Raw genomic sequence first — 22,873 nt, 5'->3', positions numbered from 1 at the left:
GATATATGTGTGGCCATCACCCCCTTTATTTATGTTGGGTTTTTCGGACCGTGAAAATAGCTTTTTCGCGTCGCGAAAACCCCGAAACTCCCTAGCCAACGGATCTGTGCAAAGAAAAGTTTTTCAAAAAACTATGAGTACGAGTTTACCTAGATCTACACTTAGATCTACAAGGGAAAAAGGTTATACCTTTGAAGCGAAGCCCTTCGCGTTCCCGCTCGTCCAAATGGTGCCGGATCTCGAAGTTGTCAACGTAGACAACTCTCTATGCGTATCCACATGAACAACTCAATGGAGAGAGAGCCTTAGAGTGTGCTAGCACTCCAAAGGGTCTCGACAATGGTAGAGGAGGAGAGGGAGAGGGAGAGCTTGAGGAAGAGGATGAAGTGAATGCACATCAATGAAAAATTCATTATATTTTCTCACAATAGTGGCCGGCCACTTTCAAAAAGTGTAACCCCCATTTTCACATTAAGTGCAATTAATGTGGAGCCATTAAGGTGAAGAATTGTAACCTCCATGGGGTGGTATCTCAATTAAGTAACCATGATGATGTGGAGCATCATCATTGGTCCATATCTTGCCAACTCACTAATGATGTGGCAAAAAGTCAAGTCAAACTTGACTTTTCCTCTTCCTCTCAAGTCAAGTCAAACTTGACTTAATCTCTCTCATGGTTGATCTAATCCAACCATTTAATTCAAGCCAATTTAATATAATAGATCTAATTCATTTAATTAAATTGATTCAATGAGTCATAATCTAAATGACTCATTGAACACATGAATCAACTTGAGTCCAACTCAATTAGCCCAATTAGGATTACTCTTAATCCAATTTGATTCATCAAATGAATCTAATCCTCTTGGTTCATCATATGAACCTAATCTCCATCTAATTGTCCTTAGTGTGTGACCCTATAGGTTCTTGTAACGTTGGCAATGCCCTAAACCCATTTAGGAGCATAAGTAATGAGCGGTATCTAGCAACACATCATTACTACCCAAGTTGCAAGAATGTTGAGATCCAACATCACCTTGTGACTACTAATTGTGACTCCTCAGAAAATATGACAAGTGTCCTTCTATCCTAGACATCTAGATTGATCAATGTGAGGCATAGACCGTGTCATCCTCTGATCAATCTAAATCCTGAACTCCAAGTAGACTCACTAAATCAAATGAGCTCAATATCTCATATTGACTCATTTGGACATGGCCATACACTTCGTGATCTCACTCTATCAAGAATATCGATGTCTCTCCCGTCATATAGGAGGGATAGATCCTATCTACATCACTCACATCCCTTCGCATAATTTGTTACATACCCAGTAATCGCCTTTATAGTCCACCCAGTTACGGGTGACGTTTGACGAAACCAAAGTACATAACTCCTTATGTAGGGAACCATGGTGACTTCAGGTCTAAGGACTAGTAGTCATACTAATAGCCACATGAGAAAGTATATGACACTCATATAACGATCCATGATACTTTTGTAGGATCGAAAAGAATTTTAGATATCTCCACAATTGCATGATATTGTCCATTTTGGGCCTAAGTCCTCATGGTTTTGCTCTTGGGCTCTCCCCAAAAGGCCTCATGCTAATGGAGATATCTTTTCTCTTATAAACTCATGATCTTTCCCATGTGTTTCCAATATGGGACTGTATTTACAACCTTGCAACCCCAACAATCCCCCCCTCAAACAAAGGACCATAGGTTTCCCACGTCCGATCCTCGACCCACCAGGTCTTCCTGCCCCTCGGTCCACCCGACCTACTAGGACTTTCTTGCCTAGTCGCAACTAGGACTTCCTGCCTGATGTCTGATCCTCTTGATCAGAACATAGGAGCCCCCACTTTCTTTGTTCGAGGTTAATATTGTACCCACATGGCTCAATCAAACCATAGCTCTTGTGCACAGTCGGCGGTTAAACCTTGTAACGACCACCCTTCTTACTACTACTACTCTCTAAAGATGACCGTTACTTAACTACTAACTCTACTTAACCGGTATGATTAAATATCACCTCTGTCTGAATGCCCAACTCTTCTTCTATCTCTTTTCTCTCTCCTACTTCTTGCCAGCATATGGGTGATCTGCATTTCCTGCCATATAGTGCTTCATAAGGTGCCATCTTAATGGTAGCCTGATAGCTATTGTTGTAAGCGAATTCAGCTAAGCACAAATACTTGCACCAACTTCCTTTGAAATCTAGCGCACAAGCTCTGAGCATGTCTTCTAAAATCTGATTCACTCGCTCTGTCTGTCCATCAGTCTGCGGATGGAAAGCTGTGCTGAACTTGAGTTTGGTGCCTAGTGCATTCTGAACGCACTCCCAAAAATGTGAGGTGAAGCGCCCATCTCTATCAGAAACGATAGATTTAGGAACTCCATGAAGTCTTACTACCTCTTTAACATATAGCTGGGCCAACTGCTCTATGGAGTGGGACACCTTGATGGCTAGGAAGTGAGCAGACTTGGTCAATCGGTCTACTATTACCCATATCGCATCATATCCACTGGTGGTTCTTGGAAGACCTGTTATGAAGTCCATGGAAATGTCTTCCCATTTCCATTCTGGTATTGGAAGAGGCTGAAGAACTCCTCCTGGTCTCTGGTGTTCTGCTTTGACTCTCTGGCATGTCAAGCAGGTACTGACATACTTAGCTACATCTCTTTTGAGTCCTGACCACCAAAACCTCTGTTTCACATCTTGGTACATCTTGGAAGAACCAGGATGCATGGAATATGGTGTACTGTGAGCTTCTTCTAAGATCTTCTTCCTCAGTTCTTCATCATGGGGCATGCAAATGCGACTCCCTTGATAAAGAATTCCGCTATCTGTTACTCTAAACTCTGAGTTGCCTTCTTTCTGTATCCCCTGCTTGATCTTCTGGATGTCCGGATCTTCACTTTGCTTTCTACCCTTCTTACTACTACTACTCTCTAAAGATGACCGTTACTTAACTACTAACTCTACTTAACCGGTATGATTAAATATCACATGGAAACCCTACCGAAAAATTTCGGCAGAGTCTCCCCTGTACCGGTGACCAAATCTATAATACAAACATAGTATACGCAGCCACAGACGGCTGGAACATATTTTCCACAACCACGCAGTAATAGAAATCACAATAAGACAAAGAACTACTCTAGCAATAGCCATGACTATAGCACTCCACAAATAATAAAAGAGACTAGCTAGACATGCGGAAATAAACTCAACTACAATCCCAAGTTTAATATAACATTAACAGAGAACTAAAAGAAAGTCTCGACAATTTTGCCAGCTACTTCTAGATCTCTCCACAGTCTTCATCACCACCACCATCCTGTCGCCTTCCTTTCATATCTTAGCTTTTCCTTTATCTGCGGTAGGAGGAAAAAACAAAAGATCTATAAGCGAAAACGCTTAGTAAGTACTAATCTATCTCACAAAAACATCGAAGTGCATAAAAAGAATGCAACAATACTAAAACTGAAATGCTAAAAGCAAAGCTGCATGTACTCATGGTATACAGAAATAAAACTGAATACTAAACAAGCTCACTAACTGACAGGAAAGTAATGAAACAACTACTGTAAGCTTAGAATTAAAGAACTAAACTTTTATTGATTCTAAGCATCATTTTCTTATATCTTTATACCAGAAATTAATCTTTTAATTTCTCTTTTACTTTCTTCTTCTTTTCTTTTTCTTTTCTTATACTAGAAATTAATCTTTTAATTTCTCTTTCACTTTCTTCTTCTTGTTCTTCTTTTCTTCTTTGGGTCCAGGCTTAGTACCAACTCATGCGCGTTCCCTAATAGGTTGGGGTTGCGAGCCACCAATCCTAAAAGAGCAGACCTCGGTCTACCAGGGCCAAGACCTCGGAAATGGTCACCTGGATTTGTTTAACGACAAGCTCTTGGATGTCGGGCACTAGCCTCTTACTTTAATTTACTTGTTATCTCTTTTTAATTAGACCTTGGTCTTTTTCTTTACTCATACTTCTCATAATCCTTTATTAGAGCTTATTAGAATCCTTTAGATATATATCTAACAAGTATAGGATTACAACTAACCAAGCATGCTATATAAAAAAAATAACATAAAGGAAAGCAAATCTGAACTCTCTCTAAGCATGTTATAAAACAAAGCAACAGAAAAGCAAATCTGAACTTTCTAAACATGCTGTAAAACAAAGGAAAAGAAAGCACATCTGAACTTAATAATCATGCTCTAGAATAGAGCAAAAGAGAGCTAGTTGTAACTTTTAAAACATGCTGTGATAGAGCAAAAGCAAGCTAACTTGGACTTACTAAACATGCTGTAAAATAGAGCAAAAAGAAAGCTAACTTGGACTTTCTAAACATGCTGTAAAATAGAGCAAAAGAAAGCTAACTACCAGCCCCATTAATCCGAGATAATGCAAGCCACATAAGCTAAACCAAATCTGCAATACTTCTTCTACTTATATAGGCTACTCCTGCCACTATTCAGCACCCTAGTAACAAGCAAAAGAGACCAAAAGATGATACCCATGACTATCCATTCCAGTGACCACAACCTGTCCCCTCTTCTCCTTCCTTCAAAGCCCATGGCAACAAGCACAGAAGCACAAAACATCAATGTTTCAAGCTTTAAACACTAATGGTCAAGGCTAAATAATGGAGGAGGCATAACTCACAGCTATCTAAAAAAAACAAACAACCGAATTCTGAAACTGCACTTCCAAATCACCAACTGTACAGGCTTGTTAAACTACTAGGGAACCAACCAATAAGGCTAAATCTGGTACAGCAGGTTTAAAAGCAAGGAAAGAGCAACTAATTCCCTAACCACATGATCGGTTACAACAGGAAATAACAGAAGAAATTTCCATCTAAGACCTTGTAAGGATTTCTGCAAATGAACCTAAACTATCACAAAACAGCAAACCTTAAGGCCGTTCTTATTCGGCTCAGCAAGGAAGAATTGATGAATCCAAACTACATAGCACTACACGGCAACATAACTAAGCAGCAATTGAAGGAAAGAATGAAACTAATCCCTAGCCTGTTTAATTCTGTACAGTAGGTACTGAACGCAAAGAAGGAAAATTGAAATTCGAACCTACCCCTTCATACAGATTTTTCCGAGTTTCAAAACACCCTATTATCTCTAGCATGTTGTGGAAGGTAAAGAAAAACCCTAGCATGGCAATTCCGCACAGCAACTCAACCTTAGAAATTCAGCCAGATAAACAAAGCAAAGAAAGGAAACGCTCTAGTATACAATACTACTCGACACAGCAAAATCCGAAACAAAGGGAAACAGAAACCCTAAATTCGGAGCAAGGAAGAAAATCGAAGCTCGGAGCAACTCCTACCGCAGGTGAGTAGTACTTACCATGCCTTCTTGGACTTACAACCAAAGGAGGAGGTCTAGGATTTCGGTGAAGTTTCAATCTCGGTAGTTTCTTGGTGTTCCCGAGTTCCCTTCGTCGCGGTGATCATGCACGGGTGAAGGCCGGTCGGAAGAAGCCTTCGTCGGCGCCGAAGAAAAGACCTAACGCCGTCGCCCCTTCGTCCGACCCGAGGTCGTGTGTTCGAGTCTCACCTTCAACGGTTTTTTTTTGTCAAAACTTCTTTCTTTTTGTAAACATACCAAACGACCTCCAAAAATTACGTAAAAATACTTTAAAAATTTCTAAAAATCTCTAGAATATTTTAAAAGTATTTCCAAATATTTTTAGGGACATTTGGAACTCGAAATGGGGAAAATTAGGTTGTTACAATCCCCCATACCTTATAAAAAGTTCGTCTGGCTCCAAGAGATTTTAGGGGCAGTCAGGGCGAAAAGGGGCGACGGCGTTAGGTCTTTTCTTCGGCGCCGACGAAGGCTTCTTCCGGTCGGCCTTCACCCGTGCATGATCACCGCGACGAAGGGAACTCGGGAACACCAAGAAACTGCCGAGATTGAAACTTCACCGAAACCCTAGACCTCCTCCTTTGGTTGTAAGTCCAAGAAGGCATGGTAAGTACTACTCACCTGCGGTAGGAGTTGCTCCGAGCTTCGATTTTCTTCCTTGCTCCGAATTTAGGGTTTCCGTTTCCCTTTGTTTCGGATTTTGCTGTGCCGAGTAGTATTGTATACTAGAGCGTTTCCTTTCTTTGCTTTGCTTATCTGGCTGAATTTCTAAGGTTGAGTTGCTGTGCCGGATTGCCATGCTAGGGTTTTTCTTTACCTTCCACCGCATGCTAGAGATAATAGGGTGTTATGAAACTCGGAAAAATCTGTATGAAGGGGTAGGTTCGAATTTCAATTTTCCTTCTTTGCGTTCAGTACCTACTGTACAGAATTAAACAGGCTAGGGATTAGTTTCATTCTTTCCTTCAATTGCTGCTTAGTTATGTTGCCGTGTAGTGCTATGTAGTTTGGATTCATCAATTCTTCCTTGCTGAGCCGAATAAGAACGGCCTTAAGGTTTGCTGTTTTGTGATAGTTTAGGTTCATTTGCAGAAATCCTTACAAGGTCTTAGATGGAAATTTCTTCTGTTATTTCCTGTTGTAACCGATCATGTGGTTAGGGAATTAGTTGCTCTTTCCTTGCTTTTAAACCTGCTGTACCAGATTTAGCCTTATTGGTTGGTTCCCTTGTAGTTTAACAAGCCTGTACAGTTGGTGATTTGGAAGTGCAGTTTCATAATTCGGTTGTTTGTTTTTTTTAGATAGCTATGAGTTATGCCTCCTCCATTATTTAGCCTTGACCATTAGTGTTTAAAGCTTGAAACATTGATGTTTTGTGCTTCTGTGCTTGCTGCCATGGGCTTTGAAGGAAGGAGAAGAGGGGACAGGTTGTGGTCACTGGAATGGATAGTCATGGGTATCATCTTTTGGTCTCTTTTGCTTGTTACTAGGGTGCTGAATAGTGGCAGAAGTAGCCTATATAAGTAGAAGAAGTATTGCAGATTTGGTTTAGCTTATGTGGCTTGCATTATCTCGGATTAATGGGGCTGGTAGTTAGCTTTCTTTTGCTCTATTTTACAGCATGTTTAGAAAGTCCAAGTTAGCTTTCTTTTTGCTCTATTTTACAGCATGTTTAGTAAGTCCAAGTTAGCTTGCTTTTGCTCTATCACAGCATGTTTTAAAAGTTACAACTAGCTCTCTTTTGCTCTATTCTAGAGCATGATTATTAAGTTCAGATGTGCTTTCTTTTCCTTTGTTTTACAGCATGTTTAGAAAGTTCAGATTTGCTTTTCTGTTGCTTTGTTTTATAACATGCTTAGAGAGAGTTCAGATTTGCTTTCCTTTATGTTATTTTTTTATATAGCATGCTTGGTTAGTTGTAATCCTATACTTGTTAGATATATATCTAAAGGATTCTAATAAGCTCTAATAAAGGATTATGAGAAGTATGAGTAAAGAAAAAGACCAAGGTCTAATTAAAAAGAGATAACAAGTAAATTAAAGTAAGAGGCTAGTGCCCAACATCCAAGAGCTTGTCGTTAAACAAATCCAGGTGACCATTTCCGAGGTCTTGGCCCTGGTAGACCGAGGTCTGCTCTTTTAGGATTGGTGGCTCGCAACCCCAACCTATTAGGGAACGCGCATGAGTTGGTACTAAGCCTGGGCCCAAAGAAGAAAAGAAGAACAAGAAGAAGAAAGTGAAAGTGAAATTAAAAGATTAATTTCTAGTATAAGAAAATAAAAAGAAAAGAAGAAGAAAGTAAAAGAGAAATTAAAAGATTAATTTCTGGTATAAAGATATAAGAAAATGAAACAAGTTTTATGCTTAGAATCAATAAAAGTTTAGTTCTTTAATTCTAAGCTTACAGTAGTTGTTTCATTACTTTCCTGTCAGTTAGTGAGCATGTTTAGTATTCAGTTTTATTTCTGTATACCATGAGTACATGCAGCTTTGCTTTTAGCATTTCAGTTTTAGTATTGTTGCATTCTTTTTATGCACTTCGAGTTTTGTGAGATAGATTAGTACTTACTAAGCGTTTTCGCTTATAGATCTTTTTTTCTTTCCTCCTACTGCAGATAAAGGAAAAGCTAAGATATGAAAGGAAGGACTGTGGAGAGATCCAGAAGTAGCTGGCAAAATTGTCGAGACTTTCTTTTAGTTCTCTGTTAATGTTATATTAAACTTGGGATTGTAGTTGAGTTTATTTCCGCATGTCTAGCTAGTCTCTTTTATTATTTTTGGAGTGCTGTAGTCATGGCTATTGCTAGAGTAGTTCTTTGTCTTATTGTGATTTCTATTACTGCGTGGTTGTGGAAAATATGTTCCAGCCGTCTGTGGCTACGTATACTATGTTTGTATTATAGATTTGGTCACCGGTACAGGGTAGGGTTTCCATGTGATATTTAATCATACCGGTTAAGTAGAGTTAGTAGTTAAGTAACGGTCATCTTTAGAGAGTAGTAGTAGTAAGAAGGGTGGTCGTTACAGTTGGTATCAGAGCAGTTTTCATTCTCCAGCATCACACACACATCAGCATCATCCTTGCCGTCTCCAAGTAAGAAAGTATTTAAATCCTTTCTTTATTCTGCTTTCCTTATTATTAACTGCAGTATAGAGTATTTGTTTTTTTTGAGTACTAAAGTAAGATAGAAGATTTAGTTTCCCTTTTCTTTATTCATATTTATGTATGTTTAGAAAGGATAGAGAAATGTTTTGAAGTACCTACTCATAGGTGTTGAAAGTTAAGAATCATGTATAAGTAAGATATACCTAGAAAGTATAGTGATAATTTTAAGTTTTCTTTTCCTCTGCCTGACTTGATGTCAAGAAGAGGACGTCCTCGTACCGCTGGTACTGAGAACCAAGATCAGGAGAACGAAGAGCTCAGATCAACTGAGCCCAATCTCTCTGAAGTTGTTAATCTGATGGCAAACCAGCCAGCAGTTCCTCCCCCTCCTCCAGCTGTCACTTCAGAGGCTCCAGTGGTAATTGAGACTCCACCAGCTACCCAGGGAGCCGTCACAGCACCTCAGAGACCAGAAGCTTATCTTATACAGTGGCTGAAGCTGAAACCAGAGAGCTTCTCAGGCACGACTGAGCCCTGGGATGCTCAGGCTTGGTTTAAAACACTAGAGAGCACTATGGAGCTTCTTGACTGGCCAGAAGTCGAGAAGGTTAAGTGCGCCTCTTTCTGCCTATCTAGAGATGTTCGTATGTAGTGGGAGAGGATAAAGACCAAGAGAGAGCAGCCGATCAGATGACCTGGGCAGATTTTCAGTTAGAGTTCTATGAAGAGTTCTATCACCAACAAGCACTATGAGGAGTTTATAGAGTTCAAGCCAGCCAAGATAGAAGACAAGACAGTAGGGAGCCCGGAGCCCCAGTCAAGTAAGTGCAGAAGAACAGAAAGAAGGTAAGAAAGAGGGGGTTTGGGTGGTCTGTGAATATCCCGAGGTATTCCCAGCAGATCTACCTGGACTACCTCCCAATAAATGAGTGGATTTGAGATTGAATTGGTTCCTGGAACTGGTCCAATTTCAAAAGCTCCGTATCGCATGTCTCCAGCAGAGTTGAAGGAGTTACAAGAACAACTACAGGAGTTATTTGACAAAGGCTTCATTCGCCCTAGTCATTCACCCCGGGGAGCTCCAGAGTTGTTCGTTATGAAGAAAGACGGATCCGTGCTAATGTGCATAGATTTCAGAACGCTGAGCAAAGTAGCAGTTAAGGACAAGTACCCCCTTCCCAGGATCGATGACTTATTTGATCAGTTAAGAGGAGCAACAGTGTTCTCAAAGATAGACCTGCGCTCTGGGTACCATCAGCTGAAGGTGAAAGAAAGGGATATACCCAGAACGACGTTCAGGAACAGATACGAGCACTACGAGTTTGTAGTCATGCCTTTTGGAGTGACTAATGCACCAGCGGTCTTCATGGACTTAATGAACAGAGTGTTCAGAGAATATCTTGACAAATTTGTCATTGTATTCATCGATGACATTCTGGTCTATTCAAGGACCCCAGAGGAGCATGACACGCACTTGAGGATAGTACTGCAGACCCTTCAGCAAAAGCAGCTTTATGCTAAATTCTCAAAGTGCGAGTTCTGGTTAAATCAGGTGGCGTTGTTATGTCACATTATTTCTAAAGAAGATATTTAAGTGGATCCAGCCAAAGTGGAAGCGGTTAACAACTGGAGTAGACCCAAGAACGTCAGAGAGATCATAAGCTTCCTTGGTTTAGCTGGGAACTACAAGAAGTTCGTGGAGGACTTTTCCAGGATAACCTCTCCGCTAACAGCCCTCACAAGAAAGAACAAGAGATTCGAATGGTCAGATAAATGTGAGCAGAGTTTCCAAGAGCTAAAGAAGAGATTGATCAGTGCTCCCATTCTGACTGTTCCACAGAGCGACAAGAGTTTCGACATCTATAGTGATGCTTCCAAGATGGGCTTAGGAGCTGTGCTCATGCAAGAAGGAAAAGTCATAGCTTATGCTTCCAGACAACTCAAAGATTATGAGAAGAACTATCCTACTCATGATCTTGAGCTGACAGCTGTGGTTTTTGCACTTAAACTCTGGCGACATTATTTGTATGGAGTTCAGTGTAGAATCTTCACAGATCATCAGAGTCTTAAGTACTTCTTCACTCAGAAGGACTTAAATATGAGACAGCGCAGGTGGCTGGAGTTGGTCAAAGATTACGAATGTGAAATTTTCTACCACCCAAGCAAAGCTAACAAAGTGGCAGATGCACTCAGCAGAAAATCTAGTGCATCACTGATGTCTTTGTCATCACTAGCCCTGCCACTGCAGAAGGAGTTGTCAGATTTTGGACTTGAAATTGCATTGACCTTAGAGTCTACATTGCTTGTGGAGATACAGAGAAAGCAAAGTGAAGATCCGGACATCCAGAAGATCAAGCAGGGGATATAGAAAGAAGACAACTCAGAGTTTAGAGTAACAGATAGCGGAATTCTTTATCAAGGGAGTCGCATTTGCGTGCCCCATGATGAAGAACTGAGGAAGAAGATCTTAGAAGAAGCTCACAGTACACCATATTCCATGCATCCTGGTTCTTCCAAGATGTACCAAGATGTGAAACAGAGGTTTTGGTGGTCAGGACTCAAAAGAGATGTAGCTAAGTATGTCAGTACCTGCTTGACATGCCAGAGAGTCAAAGCAGAACACCAGAGACCAGGAGGAGTTCTTCAACCTCTTCCAATACCAGAATGGAAATGGGAAGACATTTCCATGGACTTCATAACAGGTCTTCCAAGAACCACCAGTGGATATGATGCGATATGGGTAATAGTAGACCGATTGACCAAGTCTGCTCACTTCCTAGCCATCAAGGTGTCCCACTCCATAGAGCAGTTGGCCCAGCTATATGTTAAAGAGATAGTCAGACTTCATGGAGTTCCTAAATCTATCGTTTCTGATAGAGATGGGCGCTTCACCTCACATTTTTGGGAGTGCGTTCAGAATGCACTAGGCACCAAACTCAAGTTCAGCACAGCTTTCCATCCGCAGACTGATGGACAGACAGAGCGAGTGAATCAGATTTTAGAAGACATGCTCAGAGCTTGTGCGCTAGATTTCAAAGGAAGTTGGTGCAAGTATTTGTGCTTAGCTGAATTCGCTTACAACAATAGCTATCAGGCTACCATTAAGATGGCACCTTATGAAGCACTATATGGCAGGAAATGCAGATCACCCATATGCTGGCAAGAAGCAGGAGAGAGAAAAGAGATAGAAGCAGAGTTGGCCATTCAGACAGAGGTGATATTTAGTCATACCGGTTAAGTAGAGTTAGTAGTTAAGTAACGGTCATCTTTAGAGAGTAGTAGTAGTAAGAAGGGTGGTCGTTACAAACCTTCTGGCAGTCCGGGCTCTGATACCAATTGTAGGATCGAAATGAATTTTAGATATCTCCACAATTGCATGATATTGTCCACTTTGGGCCTAAGCCCTCATGGTTTTGCTCTTGGGCTCTCCCCAAAAGGCCTCATGCTAATGAAGATATCTTTTCTCTTATAAACTTATGATCTTTCCCATGTGTTTCCAATATGGGACTATGTTTGCAACCTTGCAACCCCAACAACTTTCTCATGGCGGGTCATTCAGTATACATTCTCTAATGTATACCCATGTGTCAACTTGATATCTCTTTATCCATGACTTATAAGATCAAGTCATCGAGTTGACCTACATGCTAGTCTTATTGCATTAACATTGTCCCTGAATGTTAATACTCGACTAGGAATGATTAAGAGTAGTGTTCCCTATATCATCTCACTATCGATTCAACCAATCGATTGATATAGGTAAGAACCTTCTACTCAAGGACGTTATTATACTTAGTTTATTTGGCACCAATATAAGTAAGTATAATAACCAAAAACCAAATGCCTTTATTTATATAGAATATGATACAACAAGTCCAAAATACAATCATCAAATGATTGGCTCTAGGGCTCTATGTAACAATATCCCACTAGCACAAGTGCCAATCAGTGTAGGCTCTAAGCCCCAATGACCTAGTGTGACCATCATGCTTCCTCTGTGCCAAAGCCTTGGTCAAGGGATCTGCGATGTTAGCCTCTGTAGGTACTCTGCAAATCTTCACATCTCCTCTCTCGATGATCTCTCGAATGAGATGGAAGCGCCATAGTATGTGTTTGGTCCGCTGGTGTGAGCGAGGTTCCTTTGCCTGTGCTATAACTCCATTGTTGTCACAATAGAACTCAATGGGGTCAGCGATACTGGGAACCACCCCAAGTTCAGTGATGAACTTGCGGATCCAAACTGCCTCCCTTTTCTGCCTCTGATGCAGCAATGTACTCGGCCTCTGTCGTAGAATCAACTACTATGTCCTGCTTCGAACTCTTCCAGCTAACAGCACCACCATTTATGTAAAATACGAACCCTGACTACGATCGATAATCATCCTGGTCGGTCTAGAAGCTAGCATCACTGTAACCCTTTACAGCTAGCTCATCATCGCCTCCATATATCAAGAAATATTGTTTAGTCCTTCTTAAGTACTTAAGAATATTCTTGACCGCTATCCAGTGACTTTCACCTGGATCTGACTGGTATCTGCTCGTCATGCTCAAAGCATATGAGACATCAGGTCAAGTACATAGCATGACGTACATGATAGATCCTATGGCTGAAGCATAAGGGATCTGATCCATGCGGTCTCTCTCCTCTCTAGAAGAGGGACCTTGAGTCTTCGAAAGACTCACGCCATGTGACATCGGCAGAAACCCCTTCTTGGAGTTCTGCATGGAAAACCGAAGGAGTATCTTGTCAATGTATGTACTCTGACTTAGGCCAAGTAATCTCTTAGATCTATCTCTATAGATTTGTATCCCTAGAATGCGGGATGTCTCACCTAAGTCCTTCATTGAGAAACATGTCCCTAGCCAAGTCTTGACAGATTGTAGCAAAGGGATGTCTTTCCCAATGAGTAGTATGTCATCCACATACAATATGAGAAAGACAACTATGTCTCCTACAACCTTCTTGTAGACACAAGATTCATCTTCGTTCTTGATGAAACCAAACTGTTTGATTGCATCATCGAATCGAAGATTCCAGCTCCGAGAAGCTTGCTTTAGTCCATAAATGGACCTATGCAGCTTGCATACTCTGCTACTATGCTTTGGAACTACAAAACCTTCAGGTTGTGTCATGTACACATCCTCGAGTAGGTTTCCATTCAGAAATACGGATTTGACATCCATCTACCAGATCTCGTAATCGTGGTAAGCTGCAATAGCAAGCATGATCCGAATGGACTTAAACAGCGCTACTGGAGAAAATGTTTCATCATAGTCAATACCATGAATCTGCTTGAAACCTTTAGCTACCAAGCGACCCTTATAGATAAGTCCATCCATGTCAGTCTTTCTCTTAAAGACCCACTTACACCCTATGGGTTTTACCCCTTCAGGTAGATCAACCAAAGTCCATACTTAGTTGGTGTACATGGATTCCATTTCGGATCTCATGGCCTCTAGCCATTTCTCGGAATCTGGTATCATCACAGCTTCCTGATAGGTGGTAGGCTCATCCTCTATGAGCACAACGTCATCATGGTCAGACAAGAGAAATGAGTATCTCTCAGGCTGACGACGTACCCTATCAGACCTGCGAAGAGGTATGTCTACTTGAACTGATTGTTGTTCCTCAACTCTTTGTGGAACAACATCATCCACAACACTTTGTGGTTCCAGTTCAACTTCCATCGAGGCTTCAGTGCTAGGATCCGCATCTTGAACTTCTTCAAGATCGAATGTACTCCCACTAGTCACAACAAAAAAAATAGCATTTAGCGACGGAATTAGAGACGGAATCTCTAATTAGAGACGAAAGTATAATTCCGTCTCTAATTAGAGACGGAAGTATAATTTCGTCTCTAATTAGAGAATTTTGGCCGTTTTAAATTTGAAAAAAAATGAATCTGTAAATATTAGCGACGGAAATAAATTATCCGTCTCTAAATAGAGACAGATATTTTGATTCCGTCTCTAATCAGGGATGAAATTATATTAGACAGCGAAGAATTAGCGACAGAACTTATAGTTCCGTCGCTAATGTCGCGATTTAGGGCACAGAACAGAACCATCGCATTCCTCTCTGCGCGCGTTGTGTTCTCGTCGGCGATCCCTCGCGGCTTTCATCTCCTCTCCGCAGCGGCTCGTCTCCTTCTCAATTCCCTCTCGGTTAGTTCGCAGCAAGCTACGCCCTCGCCTCCTTCTCCTCTCCTCTGCGCTTCTTCTCTTCTCATCGGTGCCACCTTGGTTTCTCTTCTCACTCGTCTCCTTCTCCTCTCCACAGAACGCAGCGGTGCTTTCATCTCCTCTCCGCAGCAGCTCCTCTCCTTCCCAAGTCCTTGCCAGAAGTGTGATCGGTAATCTCCTCATTTGATTTTGCTAGGTTTAGTTTTAAGTCAGTTTCTTTAAGCTAGTTTACTCCTCTGGTAATTTTTATATCTCATTTAATTTGAATGTCTCTCTTTAAGCATGCTTAGAGAATTTTGATTTGGAGAATTGCTTTCTTTGTATGTTGATTGCCAAATGGAGATTTGGAGAACTTTTATGCCTCTTACTAGGTTCTTACTTGTAGTTTTAGGTTAGAATAATTGATTTCTTGTGAAACATACCTACTCTTAGCATGGACTTTAAGAATTTTGATTTCTTGCTTGTGAAACGGTGGCATGGTTCTTACTTGTGAAACATGCCTCTTACTAGGTTCTTAAAGGCAGTTTCTTTAAGAATTTTGATTTCTTGCCAAATTGACTCTTAGCATGGACTTAGTAGTTAAGGACAACTTCTTAATTATATACTTAATATTTTGTATTCATGGTATGATTTTGGTTGGTCCTCTATTCTATTAATTGCATACTTAGTACCTCTATTCTATTAATTGCATACTTACTAAGTTATTAATCTAGTACCACAATTCCTTCTTTTACTTAGTACCTCTATTTGAAGTAGTTACTAATTCATATTCTTCACACATTAATTGTTTTTTTTCACCATGGTTGTTTTCAAATGTATTGAAACACTTACAAATGCATATCACAAAAGCATTACGGCCAGCACTCATCGATATGAAAATATTTGTTTACTGATAAGAGTAAACACTCTTAACACTCTAAGTTGACTAAGCTATGAAGATACAAATGATTATCTCCTTACATGCTTGCCTTTGAGTATTCTTAATGTGCCATTGTGCCAATGGGAAATTTATTCTTCAAGCTTTTTTGGAATTCATCACATGCCAGTTTTGCTCAATGGTTATACAGCTGTACTCATTTCTACCATATTTCTTGCTTTTGGTTAAATTTTCTTTTATGATTTCATATTTGATGCTTATTGAAATCATGTATATGTAGAATCATATAAACAAGAATGCAACTGAGAGTTTGAATAGTTACTTGAGTTATAGGAATCCACTCATTTGTATTGCTCCACAAAATGTGATTTCACCATCTCCTTGCGAAAAGTGCATATCACCTGTACTTGTATTTGCTCCTTCCACTAATACTGGAAGATACACTTTTGAGCTTGTACTTAGATTTTTGATGTCACAATTCCCTCCATTTTCCCTTCCAGGAATTGTCCTTGCAGCCTCGTTTGCAATCTTTTCCCATTCGGGGGTTCCTTCTTTTACCTACAAGTTTCAATGTACTTGAACAAAGATTGGATGTACAATAGATTAGAAAATGGATTTATCTGAGATGACTATTATGCTGGAGTTGAAGAGTTTGTGAACTTTGCGAAGAGTCATCCAGAATGTATGGATGGTGTCATGTTACGTTGTCCGTGTAATCATTCCAAATGTAGAAATAAAGCTTTTCATGACGAGGATACTGTCAAAGTACATCTATGTAAAAAAGGATTTGTTCCAAATTACTACAACTGGTACTGTCATGGAGAGCCTTATTTGTCTCACCGTATTGGAACCTCAGATGCTTCATCATCAGGCACAACTCCTTTAGGGGAATCATCATCTAATGAGAATGCAATGCAATCAATGGTTTATGACGCTATTAATGCTGTTGATCATTCAAATATAGATGATATACCAACACTTGAAGTTCAACAAATGTATGACATGTTAAAGGCTAGTGAAAGAGAAGTGTGGGAAGGGATTCCGTCTTGTCATTCTCAATTATCAGTTACTGCAAGATTATTGAACATAAAGGCAGAGCATCAATTTTCAGAAAGATGTTACTATGACATCTGTCAATTGATGTCTGAGTTACTTCCTGCGGATAACATAATGCCTGATAGCTTCTACAATACAAAAAAATTGGTGAGAGGTTTAGGTTTGCCGGTAGAGAGGATTTATTGCTGCATTAATAACTGCATGATATTTTGGAAAGAAGACAGTGAACTGATTGAATGTAGAATCTGTACTCACCCTTGTTATAAGCATAGTAGTCGAATTCTAGGGAAGAAAAATAAAAAGGTTTCATGGAAAGTTATGTATTATTTCCCGTTAACTGATAGACTCCAACGCTTATACGCATCTACTGCAACAGCAAGCTACATGAGGTGGCATCATGAGCATGTACACGAAGAAGGTATAATGTGTCATCCTTGTGACTCGCCTGCATGGAAACATCTTAATACAATATTTCCCTCATTTGCAATGGAGCCCCGTAATGTGAGACTCGGACTTTCTACAGATGGATTTCAACCTTTTGGTCAGTCTGGACAGCAATATTCATCTTGGCCCGTTATAATAACACCTTATAACTTACCACCATGGATGTGTAGAAAGATGAAGTCATGTTCCTTACTGTACTTATTCCAGGGCCAACTAATCCAAAAGAGAAGATTGATATTTTTTTGCAACCTCTGATTGCCGAGTTGAATGATTTATGGAATATAGGGTCAGTAACTTATGATGTTGCAAGTAAAACTAATTTTAGATTGCATGCTGCATTATTATGGACGATCAGTGATTTTCCAGCATACTCAATGTTGTCAGGATGGAGCACATCTGGTAAATTAGCATGCCCACATTGCATGACAGAGTCTGATGCATTTTCATTACCCTGTAGTGGGAAGGTATCTTGGTTTGACAATCATCGTAAATTTTTACCAGTTGACCACCCTTTCAGGCGAAATAAGAAAAATTTCATTAGGAATGTTGTAGTTAGAAAACTTCCTCCAACAATCAAGTCAGGTGAAGAAATCCTTGACCAAATAGACAGTTATGGTTTTCTACCAGTAGCTGAGACTAATTCTGATGAGATAAATAAATACATCGTTAGGCAGTGCAAGTGTGGTTGGAAGAAAAGGAGTATTTTTTGGGAGCTACCATATTGGAAGTATCTACTTATTCATCATAATTTAGATGTAATGCACATTGAGAAAAATTTCTTTGATAATATTTTTAACACTGTGATGAATGTGCATGGAAAAACTAAAGACACTGCAAAATCACGCGAGGAATTAAAAGAACTAGTTAGCAGGCCAGAGTTGCATCAGGATGAAACAACCAATAAATTCCCAAAGGCTTGTTATACATTGGACAAAGACAGTAAACAAGTTTTATGTAATTGGTTGAAAGAAATCAAATTCCCAGATGGGTATGCCTCGAATATGGCTCGATGCGTGGATATGAACAGGTTAAAGATGTTTGGAATGAAAAGTCATGACTGTCATGTATTCATGCAAAGACTTATTCCAGTAGCTTTTCATGACTTACTTCCTCAAAATGTTTGGCAAGCACTCACAGAATTGAGTCTATATTTTAGAGATTTGACTGCGAGGTGTATTATGATGGATGATATTTTCGACTAGAAACAGACATTCCTCTCATACTATGTAAGCTTGAACGTATTTTTCCACCCAGTTTTTTTGATTCAATGGAACATCTACCAGTACATTTAGCATACGAGGCACGAATAGCTGGTCCTGTCCAGTACAGATGGATGTATCCATTTGAACGGTTTTTAAGGAAATTAAAGAATAATGTTCGTAACAAAGCTAGAGTTGAGGGGTCAATTTGTAATGCTTATCTGGTTGAAGAAGCATCCTCATTCTGCTCCTATTATTTTGCTGATAATGTAAAAACCAGACATCGCAAGTATCCTAGAAATTCAGATGATGCACAACCTATAGATCCATCTATGCTTTCTATTTTCAAGTTTCCTGGCAAGCCAATGGGAGCATCTATTTCTAGATGGTTAACTCCACAAGAATATCATGCTGCGAGGACATACATACTCTTAAACTGTGATGAAGTCAAACCCTATATAAAGTAAGTTGACTTCTGGAATCAAACATTTATCCAAAAAAAAAGTTGTTTCCCGATACTGTCATTTTCTAAAAATTAGCTTATTTTCCAGCTTGTATGAACAACAACTAAAAGTACAAAATCCATCAATTTGTGCAAGTGAGATAGCTGAAAAGTTAGAGACGAAATTTGCATTATGGTTTCAAATCTATGTAAGTTAGAGGATAGTTTTAATTTCTTACATCCATATTAAATTATCAGAGGCTTATTTTATATTCTACTATTGTTATAGGTGTCTGATCGAAGAATATCAAATGTGCAAGATTCCAGGATAATTAATCTTGCATTAGGACCTCTCCGTAAGATAGTAGTCTACTCTAGCTACTATGTTAATGGTTTTAAATTTCATGTAACACAATGGGATTCACGCAGACTAACTTTCAATTCGGGTGTTTGTGTGAAAGGATCTATCAACAACAATAATTCTGAGTTTGATTATTATGGGAGACTTGAAGAAATCATAGAAGTTGAATATCCTGCTTTACCCATCAAAAGATGTGTGTTATTTAAATGTTCTTGGTATGATCCGACTCCAAGAACAGGTACCAGAATACATCCAAACTACAATTTAGTTGAGGTAAATGCAAACAAAAGCTTCAACAAGTATGAACCTTTCATTTTTGCGATACAAGCGGGGCAGGTTTTCTATCTTGAATATCCCACAAAGAGGAGTAGAGCTAGTGAATGGTTAGCAGTTTGCCGAACAAAGCCACGCTCTACCATAGAAATGCCCAACTCTATCGTGTACCAAAACCACGATGCATTTCAAAATGATACAGTGGAGATATATTCGGTAGATTCTCAGATTCAATCAACATCTTAATTACTTGTAGATGTTAATGTACCTTATGAGGAGATAGATGATGGAGAAATATCCAGCAGTGAGGAGCTTATTGAACATACAGAGTCTAGTGAGGAGGATCTCCAAAATGTTAATGATTAAAATTGTTATATATCCAGATTAAGCATTGTTCAGTTAAATTTTAGATCTAAATATTCATAGTTATATCACTTGTCTTACTCTATTAGTCATTATTATTTGTTTGATTAAACCTAGTGTGCATGCGTATGTGTTATAATGTAATTCTGTAGATATAAACATGTCTGATGCTGGTGGCCAGATTGTTCTACGGATTATCGGGGGTTGGTAAGTATTGGTGTTATTAGTCTTATTCGCTGCATCTATTTTTTTAACATATTTGGTTTATTTTATTTGTTAAATGCAGTTTTACCCCAGATGGTCATAGAGTAGCTGCATACATCACCTCGAAATTTAAAGAGCAATTTAGTCCCGCTGGTACTACATGGAAGCGGGTAGACCCAGATATGAAGCAATTTTATTACGATGAGTTTTTGGTAAGCCAATTTAATTATCATGATTTTTTTATATTTTTTATAATAATTTGTGAATGTATTATTGCAGAAAAGATATACTTGGGAGACAGCACGAGGCAGAATTTTATGCTACCTGGAACGCAGCTTGTGCCAAACTATACAAAGACATGCTATATAAAGCAAGACAAAAGGGAATAAAACCATCCTATGTACCTGAGAACATTTGGGATGCATGGCGAGCCATTTGGGCTGCAGACAGATGGCAGGAAAATGCAATGAAACCTCGAGCCAATAAAAAGAGTGAGCTGGCTGGCCCTAGTACTGGAGCAACAAAACATATCGCTGGATCCCGATCGATCGTCGAGCATGCCTTAGACTTGGTTAGTTTCCAATTTTAAAATTCTATAAGAGTTTTGTACCTAGACTATATCAATGGAATTATTTACATTCTTTAATATTCAGGAACATGATCTACAGTGACCTCCTACTTGTTGGGAGATATTTACCAAGACACACAAGTCAAAAGATGGCAACTTTATAGATCGTCGATCATCGGCATTAGACGTAAGATTCTACACTTGAATATATATAACTATTAACAATGATTATCTATCATTTTAGTAAATATCTGACAATACTTTTTTTAATGTAAATAGGAAGAAATTGCTGCTAGGGTTGCACAGGCGTCTCAGCCTAGTTTAGAGGGAGGTGAGGAGCAGACTCTATCCACTGACCAGATAAATGAAATTTATTATGATGTGGTTGGTGGAAGGAAAAAGACCTCCACCCTATATGGTCTTGGGGCTCAGACGAGAGTTGTATATGATCAAGCAATGGCTCCTAGGGCCAGGGTTCGTCCCAGCACATCATCGAGTGCATCCGAATCATCTGCTAGAGTAGACGTCTTGGAACAGGAAAACGCAGATTTGAAGACTCGACTCTCGACCTTGGAGGCTGAATTTCGAGTAGAGCGGCAATCCCGATTCGATCTTGAGAAAATTGGGCGGGATATGCAGGCCTTCTTGGATCAAATGAGTGCAACGCCGCATCGTTTTGCCTCTCAGGAGACTCAAGACCCTAATAATCCTCCTGATCCATAGATTGTGATAGGTATCTTGATGTTTAACTTTTTAAGTTTTTTTTTCACTAATGAAACTATGTCTAACATTGTATTATATCTTTTCAGGAACGTTGATGCCTATACAACACCATCATCATATAACCAAACTAGCTTTCAGGTATGTAAAATAAATTCATAATATTAAATTTAATATGTTACTCATAATTATGAATTAGTTTATTCTTTGTTTTATTAGTAATCTATCGTATTAACATTTTTGCAGGATTGATTACTACTTGCTAGCTTAGGATTGGATTTTCTTTGCTAGATGGTGTTGTATTGTGATTTTAAATTTCAGATGTTGTAGTACTATACAATCAGGTGTTTATGGTTGGAGATGTTTGGATATTTATCTATGTTTTGTGATTGGATGTTTAGTTTAAATTTTGTGCTTGGATTATTGTTTTGTGCTTGGATAAAGTTTTTTGTATGAATGTATTGTTATTTGGTGAGTTTTGTGTTGTTTGTATGTGATGGTTTAGATTATTATAAAATGTAAACAAGGATGACTGCAGGAACAGAAATGTGCTACTGAAATCTCCAGGTATTAGAGACGGAATTTTAAAATTCCGTCTCTAATTAGAGACGGAATTTTAAAATTTCGTCTCTAATTTCACCATGGAAAATACTGTTATAACGATATCTAGCGACGGAACTTTAATTTTCCTTCGCTGATTGCCCTGAAATTGTTTGAAATGTCGATGCCTTGCGACGGAATATTTAAGTTCCGTCTCTAATTAGAGACGGAATATTTACGTTCCGTCTCTAATTAGAGACGGAACATTTAAATTCCATCTCTAATTAGAGACGGAATTTAAATGTTCCGTCTCTAATTAGAGACATAATTTTAATCAAATCAGAGAGAGGATTTTATTGTTAGCGACTGATGATTAAATTCCCGTCTCTAATATTTTAGAGACGGAATATATATTCCATCTCTAATTAGCGACGGAATTTATATTCCGTCTCTAAATACAGCCAGCGACACAATTTGTATCGACGCAATGATTCCGTCGCTAATCAGTCGCTAAACTAGTTTAGCGACGGAATAGCGACGGAATTTTCCGTCTCTAATGCTGAATTTTTTTGTAGTGAGTCTTTCTAGAAACTGTTGGAGTGTATACTTAAAAGTTTAGCTTTTGTACACATTTATTTTGAAATAAAGAATCACATTGGTCAAATGTTTACATTTATTTATTAAATGTAATTATTCAATTAATTTATATAGTAGATAACATGGAGTGTGGAGTCACACTTAGAAGATCATGTTGTGGGTTCTCTATAAATTATAAACAGTTGCTCACGACTAAGATGGAAAGGAACAAACCATCAGAATAGACGTAGTGTAATTAAGTATTAGTTTATCTTGACTAATAAATTACACTGATACACTTTAAGTGTATTGAGTAGGATCATTTAGGTAAGTTCTTTTTGTACTGACTTAGTAAAAGAACTAGACCTTAGTTATTATGGAAGTGTGTGCTCTTAATCCTAATATAATAACAAGCATGTATATTTAATATTTATTTCTTTGACTTATCAAAGGGTGAGGTTTAGCTCGATAAATCAATATGCCTAATAAGTTGAGAAATGATATTACTTATAGTATGTGTTATTGATTATAGAAGGAATCTATGTCCTAGTTATCTA

General features: G+C 39.0%; 1 long non-coding RNA gene across 1 annotated transcript; it reads left to right on the top strand.

Annotated features, from left to right (window-relative positions):
• The first annotated feature begins 21,089 nt into the window (after positions 1-21,089).
• Positions 21,090-21,534, top strand: LOC121982848. The gene is made up of 3 exons (XR_006112294.1): positions 21,090-21,213; positions 21,290-21,341; positions 21,447-21,534. It is a non-coding gene; the product is annotated as an uncharacterized LOC121982848 (long non-coding RNA).
• The last annotated feature ends 1,339 nt before the right edge of the window (positions 21,535-22,873 follow it).

Source organism: Zingiber officinale, chromosome 5A, assembly GCF_018446385.1.
Source record: "Zingiber officinale cultivar Zhangliang chromosome 5A, Zo_v1.1, whole genome shotgun sequence".
Classification (NCBI taxonomy): domain Eukaryota; kingdom Viridiplantae; phylum Streptophyta; class Magnoliopsida; order Zingiberales; family Zingiberaceae; genus Zingiber; species Zingiber officinale.
The sequence above is the reverse complement of the archived record's forward strand: the minus strand, read 5'-3'. Positions and strand labels throughout refer to the sequence as shown.